The 7,010-nt window shown below is 41.3% G+C and overlaps 2 non-coding genes across 2 annotated transcripts; both read right to left on the bottom strand.

Annotated features, from left to right (window-relative positions):
- Window positions 1-3,313: 3,313 nt before the first annotated feature.
- LOC118002757 lies at window positions 3,314-3,381 on the bottom strand. The gene has a single exon (XR_004677145.1). It is a non-coding gene; the product is annotated as a small nucleolar RNA U2-30 (small nucleolar RNA).
- A 184-nt stretch (window positions 3,382-3,565) lies between these two features.
- Window positions 3,566-3,644, bottom strand: LOC118002758. The gene has a single exon (XR_004677146.1). It is a non-coding gene; the product is annotated as a small nucleolar RNA U2-19 (small nucleolar RNA).
- Between the last annotated feature and the right edge of the window lie 3,366 nt (window positions 3,645-7,010).

Below are 7,010 nucleotides of genomic sequence, written 5' to 3'. Positions count from 1 at the left end.
GAGGAGCCGAGAACTCGGGGCCCCACTCCTCAGTGAGCCCCCAGAGAAAAGCAGTCAATCACTCTTGTCTCCCCGGTCTCTGGCCGCACTCTGTGCTCACCTGGCCTGTGACCGAGCGTTTTTATCTCTGGCACCCGACTGGGTGTGGAGTCTCCAAACCCAGCAGATCCCTGCGGTGCGCCGCCGCGTGGCTCCTCCCAGGGGAGGAAGGTGAGTCTCTCCGGGTCTGCCGCTTGTTGGGTCCCTGCTGGAGGAGCAGTGGCCTGACTGTGCCGTGGATCACAGTTTATGGCAACCCCAAGCTGAGAGCCCGCTCCTCTGCTCCGTCTCTGCAGCCGGCTTCCCCGCTCCGATACCTGGGAGCTCTGCTTCACTCAGGCATCCCCGGTCTTTCTGTGACCCCGAGGGTCCCGAGACCACACTGTCCCACAAGGGTTCCAACCCCACTTAGCCACTGGAGAGACGTCCCTCAGCGGAGCCGACTTCTAAAATTTCCAATTTTGTGCTCCGCAGCTCTATCACTTGTCAGAAGCGGCCGACGGAGGTCCCCTGCCCCGCCGTCTATCTTCCCGAATATCACCTCAGATTCACTTCTCCGCACGTCCTACCTTCCAGAAAGTGGTCACTTTTCTGTTCAGAGAGTTGTTGCTATTCTTTTCTTTGATCTCCTGTTGAGTTTGTAAATGTTCAGAATGGCTTGATCCCTATCCAGCTGAATTCCTGAGACCAGACGAAATCCAGGTCTCCTACTCCTCTGCCATCTTGCTCCCTTTTTTAAGATTTTATTTATTTATTTGACAGAGAGACACAGTGAGAGAGAGAACACAAGCAGGGAAAGTGGGAGAGGGAGAAGCAGGCTTCCCGCCGAGCAGGGAGCCCAATGTGGGACTCAATCCCAGGACCCTGGTATCATGACCTGAGCCGAAGGCAGACGCTTACTGACTGAGCCACCCAGGTGCCCCAAGAGTCGGACACTTAACCAGCTGAGCCACTCAGGCGCCCCTAGTCCATTTACATTTAAAGTTATTATTGATAGGTATGGGTTTACTGCCATTTTGTTCATAGTTTTCTAATTCCTTTGTTCCTTCCTTTTTCTTTTGCTCTCTTCCTTTGTGATTGGATAATTTTCTATAGTGGTGTGCTTAGATTCCTTTATCTTTATCTTTTGTGTATGTAGTGTAGGTTTTGCTTTGTGATTACAATAACGCTTACATAAAACATATTTGGGGTGCCTGGGTGGCTCAGTTGGTTAAGCGACTGCTTTCGGCTCAGGTCATGATCCTGGAGTCCCGGGATCAAGTCCCGCATCGGGCTCCCTGCTCGGCAGGGAGTCTGCTTCTCCCTCTGACCCTCCCCCCTCTCATGTGCTCTCTCTCATTCTCTCTCTCTCAAATAAATAAATAAAATCTTTAAAAAAAATAAACATATTTGTAACAGTCTATTTTAAGTTGTTAACAGCTTAAGTCCAGACTCATTCTAAAGCTCTGCATTTTTACTGCCCCCATTTTATGTTTTTGATTTAACAATTTACATCTTTTTATCTGTGTATCCATTAACAAATTACTGTAGTTATAGCTATTTTTACTACTTTTGTCTTTTAACCTTCATACTAGATTTATAAATGATTAACCTACCACCATTACATTAGATTATTCTGAGTTTAACTATATATTTACCTTTACCAGTGAAATTTATAGTATCATGTTTTCCTATTACTAATTAGCCTCCTTTCATTTCAGCATAAAGAAATTCCTTTAACATGTCTTGTAAATTCAGTGTAGTGGTGCTAAACTCCAGTTTTTGCTTCTCTGGAAAACTCCTTTTTTTAAAGATTATTTCTTTATTTAGTTAGCTGAGAGAGAGAAAGAGAATATATATTATGATACTTCTTTCTGACCTAAAAGGTTTTTGTTGAAAAAATTTGATAGTCTTTTTTCTTTTTTTAAGATTTATTTATTTATTTTAGAGAGAGAGCATGAGGGAGAGAGGTAGATGGAGAGAGAGAGAGAATCTCAAGCAGAGTCCACACTGAGCACAGAACCTGACTCAGGGCTTGATTTCACAACCCTGAGATCATGACCTGAACTGAAACCAAGAGTCAGACACTTAACTGACTGTACCACCCAGGCGCCATTTGTTGATAGTTTTATGGGGGTTTCCTTATACATAACAAGTTGTCTTTCTCTTGCTCTTTGTATTCTCTCCTTGTCTGTAACTTTTGATAACTTAATTAGTTTGTCTTGGTGTGGGTCTCTTTGGATTCATCTTCTTTGGAACTTCCTGGATCTGGATGTCTGTTTCTTTCCTAGGTTAGGGAAATTTTCAGCCATTATTTCTTTAAAAAAATGTCTGCCCCTTTTTCTCTTTCTTCTACTTCTGGGACCCCTAAAATGTGAATATTGGGCCTCTTGATGTTGTCCTATTAATCCCTTAAGCTATCTTTATTCTTTTGCATTTTTTTCTTTTTGCTCTTCTTACTGGATGAATTCTACTGCCCTGTCTTAAGAGTTTGCTGATTTTTCTTCCACTTCATCTGCTATTAAAAACGCCTATTGAGTTTTTCAGCTTAATTGTTGAATTCTTCAGCTCTTTGATTTCTGTTTGGCTATTTTCTTTTCTTTTTTTTTTTTTTTAAAGATTTTATTTATTTATTTGACAGAGAGAGACATAGTGAGAGCAGGAACACAAGCAGGGGGAGTGGGAGAGGGAGAAGCAGGCTTCCCGCGGAGCAGGGAGCCTGATGTGGGACTCGATCCCAGGACCCTGGGATCATGACCTGAGCCGAAGGCAGACGCTTAACGACTGAGCCACCCAGGCGCCCCCTGTTTGGCTATTTTCTTATATTTTCTGTCTCTTTGATGAAATTCTCACTTTGTTCATGCATTGTTTTCCTGACCTCAGCAAGCATCTTTATGACCATTTTTTTGAACTTTTTGTCAGGCAAATCACTTATCTCTCTCTCATTAAGTTCTTTTTCTGAGGTTTTATCTTGTTCCTCCATTCAGTTTTCTTGACTTTGTTGATTTGTATTAGATAAAACAACGACCTTTCTCATTCTTGAAGGAGTGGTCTCATTTATGTGATGAACCTTATTATTCAATCCTGAGCTCCTTGTGCTTTTTCCTCAAAGCTTTGTGATTGTCCAAGTGATCTTTTATGTTCTTAGTGGCTCCCAGTACTTAAGGATGTGCCAATATTTGTCAGTGTCCCAAAGGGGAGGCTCTCAGTCAGCACTAAATGCAGACTAATTAGAAGCCAGACCCTCAGGGAACATTTTTTTTTCCCTTTCTTTCTTTTTAAAAATATTTCATTCTGATCTCAGATCAAGTGTAGAAAGCCTCATAATTATAAAATTCTGTAGTAAACTTTTAATCATTAATCAGAACTGATTAGTCTTTCATACACACACATCACCCCCTGCCATATCTCATTCATTCATCAACAAGTTCTCAGTTATTCATGGTCACCTTTATAAACACACACACACACACACACACATGCACGCATATGCACACACATTCCTAACTCTAGACATAAGCCCTTACTGTTTTAAATTACTTTTGCTTCTCAGAACTACAAAGATCATGCATCAGGTAGACTGGAAGGCTTCTGATGCTCATATTTGGATATTTTCATCATTGATCCACTTCCTTTTAAAGCATGTAAATATACTTCCTTCAGGGGCAGACTGGGAGATGTATATTTCTGTCTGCTGCCGCTGCACATCAAGTCCTGGGGGAATAGGTAGTTAAGAACTATTTGTTTGGGCACCTGGGCGGCTCAGTCTGTTAAGCATCTGCCTTCAGCTCAGGTTATGATCCCAGGGTCCTGGGATCGAGCCTGCATCAGGCTCTCTGCTCCTTGGGGAGCCTGCTTCTCCCTCTCCCTCTGCTGCTCCCCCTGCTTGTGTTCTCTCTCTCCCCCTGACCCTCTGACAAATAAATAAATTAAAAACCTTAAAAAAATAAAATAAAATAAAACTTTTTATTTGCTACCATCCCATTGAATCCATGAACACAAGCCCCACTGGCCACCAGTGTCAAGTTATCAAGAGATGTGTCCTCTGGGTGACAGCCACAAAAACCAGGGTGGCAGACATGTGTATAAGCTCCTTTCTCAAAGACACTAGCAATCTGGAGCAGGGCAAAGGGAAAGCACAAAGATGGTGCTGCTGGCCTTCCTGGTTTCTGGACAGGATGGCAGTTTGCACCTAGACTGGTGTTAAAGTAGAAGCCTGCCCCTCAGGCCACAGCTATTAAAATAAGCTAATAGGCCTCCTCATGTTTCAGTCTGCTGCCTCTGTGCTGTGCAGTGGAGGGATACCTGGTTAAGAACTGTTTTTCTATTTGTTACAGTCCTATGGTACCCGCAAATGTAAGCCCCATTTAGGGGCTTCCTCTGGGCAGCAGCTACAAAAACTGGGGCATCAGACATGTGGACGAGCTCCTTTCTGGGAGATACTGATGACCTGGAGTGAGGCAAAGGGAGAACAGGAAGATGCACCTACCAGCCTCCAATTTCTGGACTGTATTAAATTAGAAGCCTGCCCCTCAAGCCAAAGTTTTTAAGGTAAGCAAGTAGCTTCTTTCATGGAAAGACTGGGCTTGTTTCAGTCTGCTGCCTCTGTGCTGGGCCCTGGGGGTAAGCCATGGTGAGTCCCCAGAAATCTTTTAAGAACTGTCTATTAGTTCACCAAAGACTGTGGATCTTGTAAGTCCCATTGGCTTTCAAAGGCAGACGCTTTGGGAGTCCATTTCTCAGGTGGAAGTCTTAAGAGTTGTGGTACCAGCCATGGGGTCCAAACCCTTTACTCCTCAGAGAGAAGCTGTGAGTTGTGAGTTCCCTCCCAGTTGTGTGTTGCTGTGCCAAGGTTGAGGTTTATGGTGAGATTGTGTGTGAGGCTTTACTACTCATTTCAGTGTGGGTTTTTCTCATTTTCCTGATACGTAAGAGTCACTCAGCTAGTTTCTGGATTTCTTTCAGAGGGAATTGTCCTTTACATAGCTGAACATTCAGTGTGTCTGTGAAGGAGGTCAGTTCAGGATTCTCTTATGTCGCCATCTTGAACCAGAAAAACATTTTGTGGATTCTTATAAGAAATTCTGCGTCAACAGTGTTTTTGATGGCACAGATAATGCTATTATGTGGGAAAACGTGGCTATCAGTGATTGAGTTGAGAAATGATTCGGGAATGTTGGACTCAATGAAGAGTTTTAAGAATGCCTTAACCAATTTATTTCATTCATATTTTCCTCATAATGTTTGCACAAGAATTATATTTAACAGTCTGTATCTAATTGAGTATAAATGGCTGTTTTGCTAGGTTGATCAATTGAGTTTCCAAGTGATTAGAAAGTGTGTGTTATAGTTTTTAATTGGCCATTCTGTTTCTCTTTTTGTGGTACCTAAACTAATGGCATGTCTTACAGTGGATGTATCTTAAGATTTGATGAAATATGGTACATACCTTAAACGTGTTCATAAATTATTTGATCCTTATATTAATACTGGGAGATAAGATGGGCATTATTATTTCCATAAGGCAAGTGAAACTCAGGTAATTTCATTTTCTCATAGGTGAGGCTGTGTTATGAAGACTTTTGAACTTAATCTAATAAAATGGTTCCATAATTTGTTTTTTTATAATGTTAAACCACAGATTAACAGCATTTTTACTATTGCATAGATCATGTAACATAATGACACTTTTTTGAAAGTGTGATGTTATAAATGAAAGAGGACTGGTGGTTAAGCATAAGGAGATTTATGTGTGGAGTTAGGGAATACGCAGATATGACAGAAATTCCTGGAAAGGAAACAAAGGATCAAACTCATGAGAAATGTGGTGGTGTGGAATATATCTCTAATTTAATTGCAACGAATTTATGGCATTTACTATCATGTTATAGCTAACAATATATGTCTTGTTATTTAAACTTTCAAAGGTGGCTCATTTTTGCCTAGATACTATTCCTTCACCTTATATAGCTGCTTGTAGCTCCTGCTTGGTATTCAGGTTCTTGCTTCCAGGCAAAAGAAACCAACTGTGGAAGGATTGATCATTAGTTTACAAAATCAGTGAGAAGGCTGGAGAACCAACCAGGCTCAGAAAATGAGAGAGCCAAGAGGGTCTAGGCAGCCCAGAACAGCTAGCTGCCCAGAGTCTGGGGCAACCAGTATTTTGGTCTTTTAGTTTCCTCCTGTCAGGAGTCATACACTGTTGAATTTCCAAATTCAGATCCTGGGCAGCCAGAAAAACTACATGTACACTTGATTATTAAGGATTATGCCATATATATTTTGTCTAAATATTATTGAATAAAACATTTAAAATGTACATTTAATAAGGCCATTTTTAGCTACAAGGAATTGTTTTATTATTATTACTTTTCTTTTAAAGAGTGCTATTAAGTACTAGAAAACCTGAAAAACGTTCCCAGAACTACAATGTTCATCCTGCTGTGGGCATGACCATTTTATTAATTCCTTAATATCCTTAATATTATTAATTCCCCCCCCCTCTGGCCCCTACTCCAAAACTAAACCAATTTTATTGTGAAATATAATATGATTCACCTTATTTGCTGGAACTCACTTATAAAACCATGTATGGCTATGGGTGGCAGAGTCATGTTTAGTCATTCCTTGGTTATACCATTCTCCAGTGTCACTTGACTTCCATCTCTGAATTCAGTCTTTAAGTAGCTAACATATAGTTTTTTGTTGTTGTTGTGTTTTAAGATTTTATTTATTTGAGAGAGAGAGAGTGAGAGAGAGAGTGTACAAGAGGGGGGAGGGTCAGAGGAAGAAGCAGACTCCCCACTGAGCAGAGAGTCCGATGTGGGACTTGATCCTGGGACTCCAGGATCATGACCTGAGCTGAAGGCAGTTGCTTAACCAACTGAGCCACCCAGGCGCCCCACTAACATATAGTTTATCTACATATTTATTTATATATTGCTTATTGCAAAGGTAATAAATGATTATTTTAAAATCTGTAACATTACAGA

Source organism: Mirounga leonina, unplaced genomic scaffold (genome assembly GCF_011800145.1).
Source record: "Mirounga leonina isolate KUSES-001 unplaced genomic scaffold, KU_Mleo_1.0 Mir_82, whole genome shotgun sequence".
NCBI lineage: Eukaryota > Metazoa > Chordata > Mammalia > Carnivora > Phocidae > Mirounga > Mirounga leonina.
The sequence above is the reverse complement of the archived record's forward strand: the minus strand, read 5'-3'. Positions and strand labels throughout refer to the sequence as shown.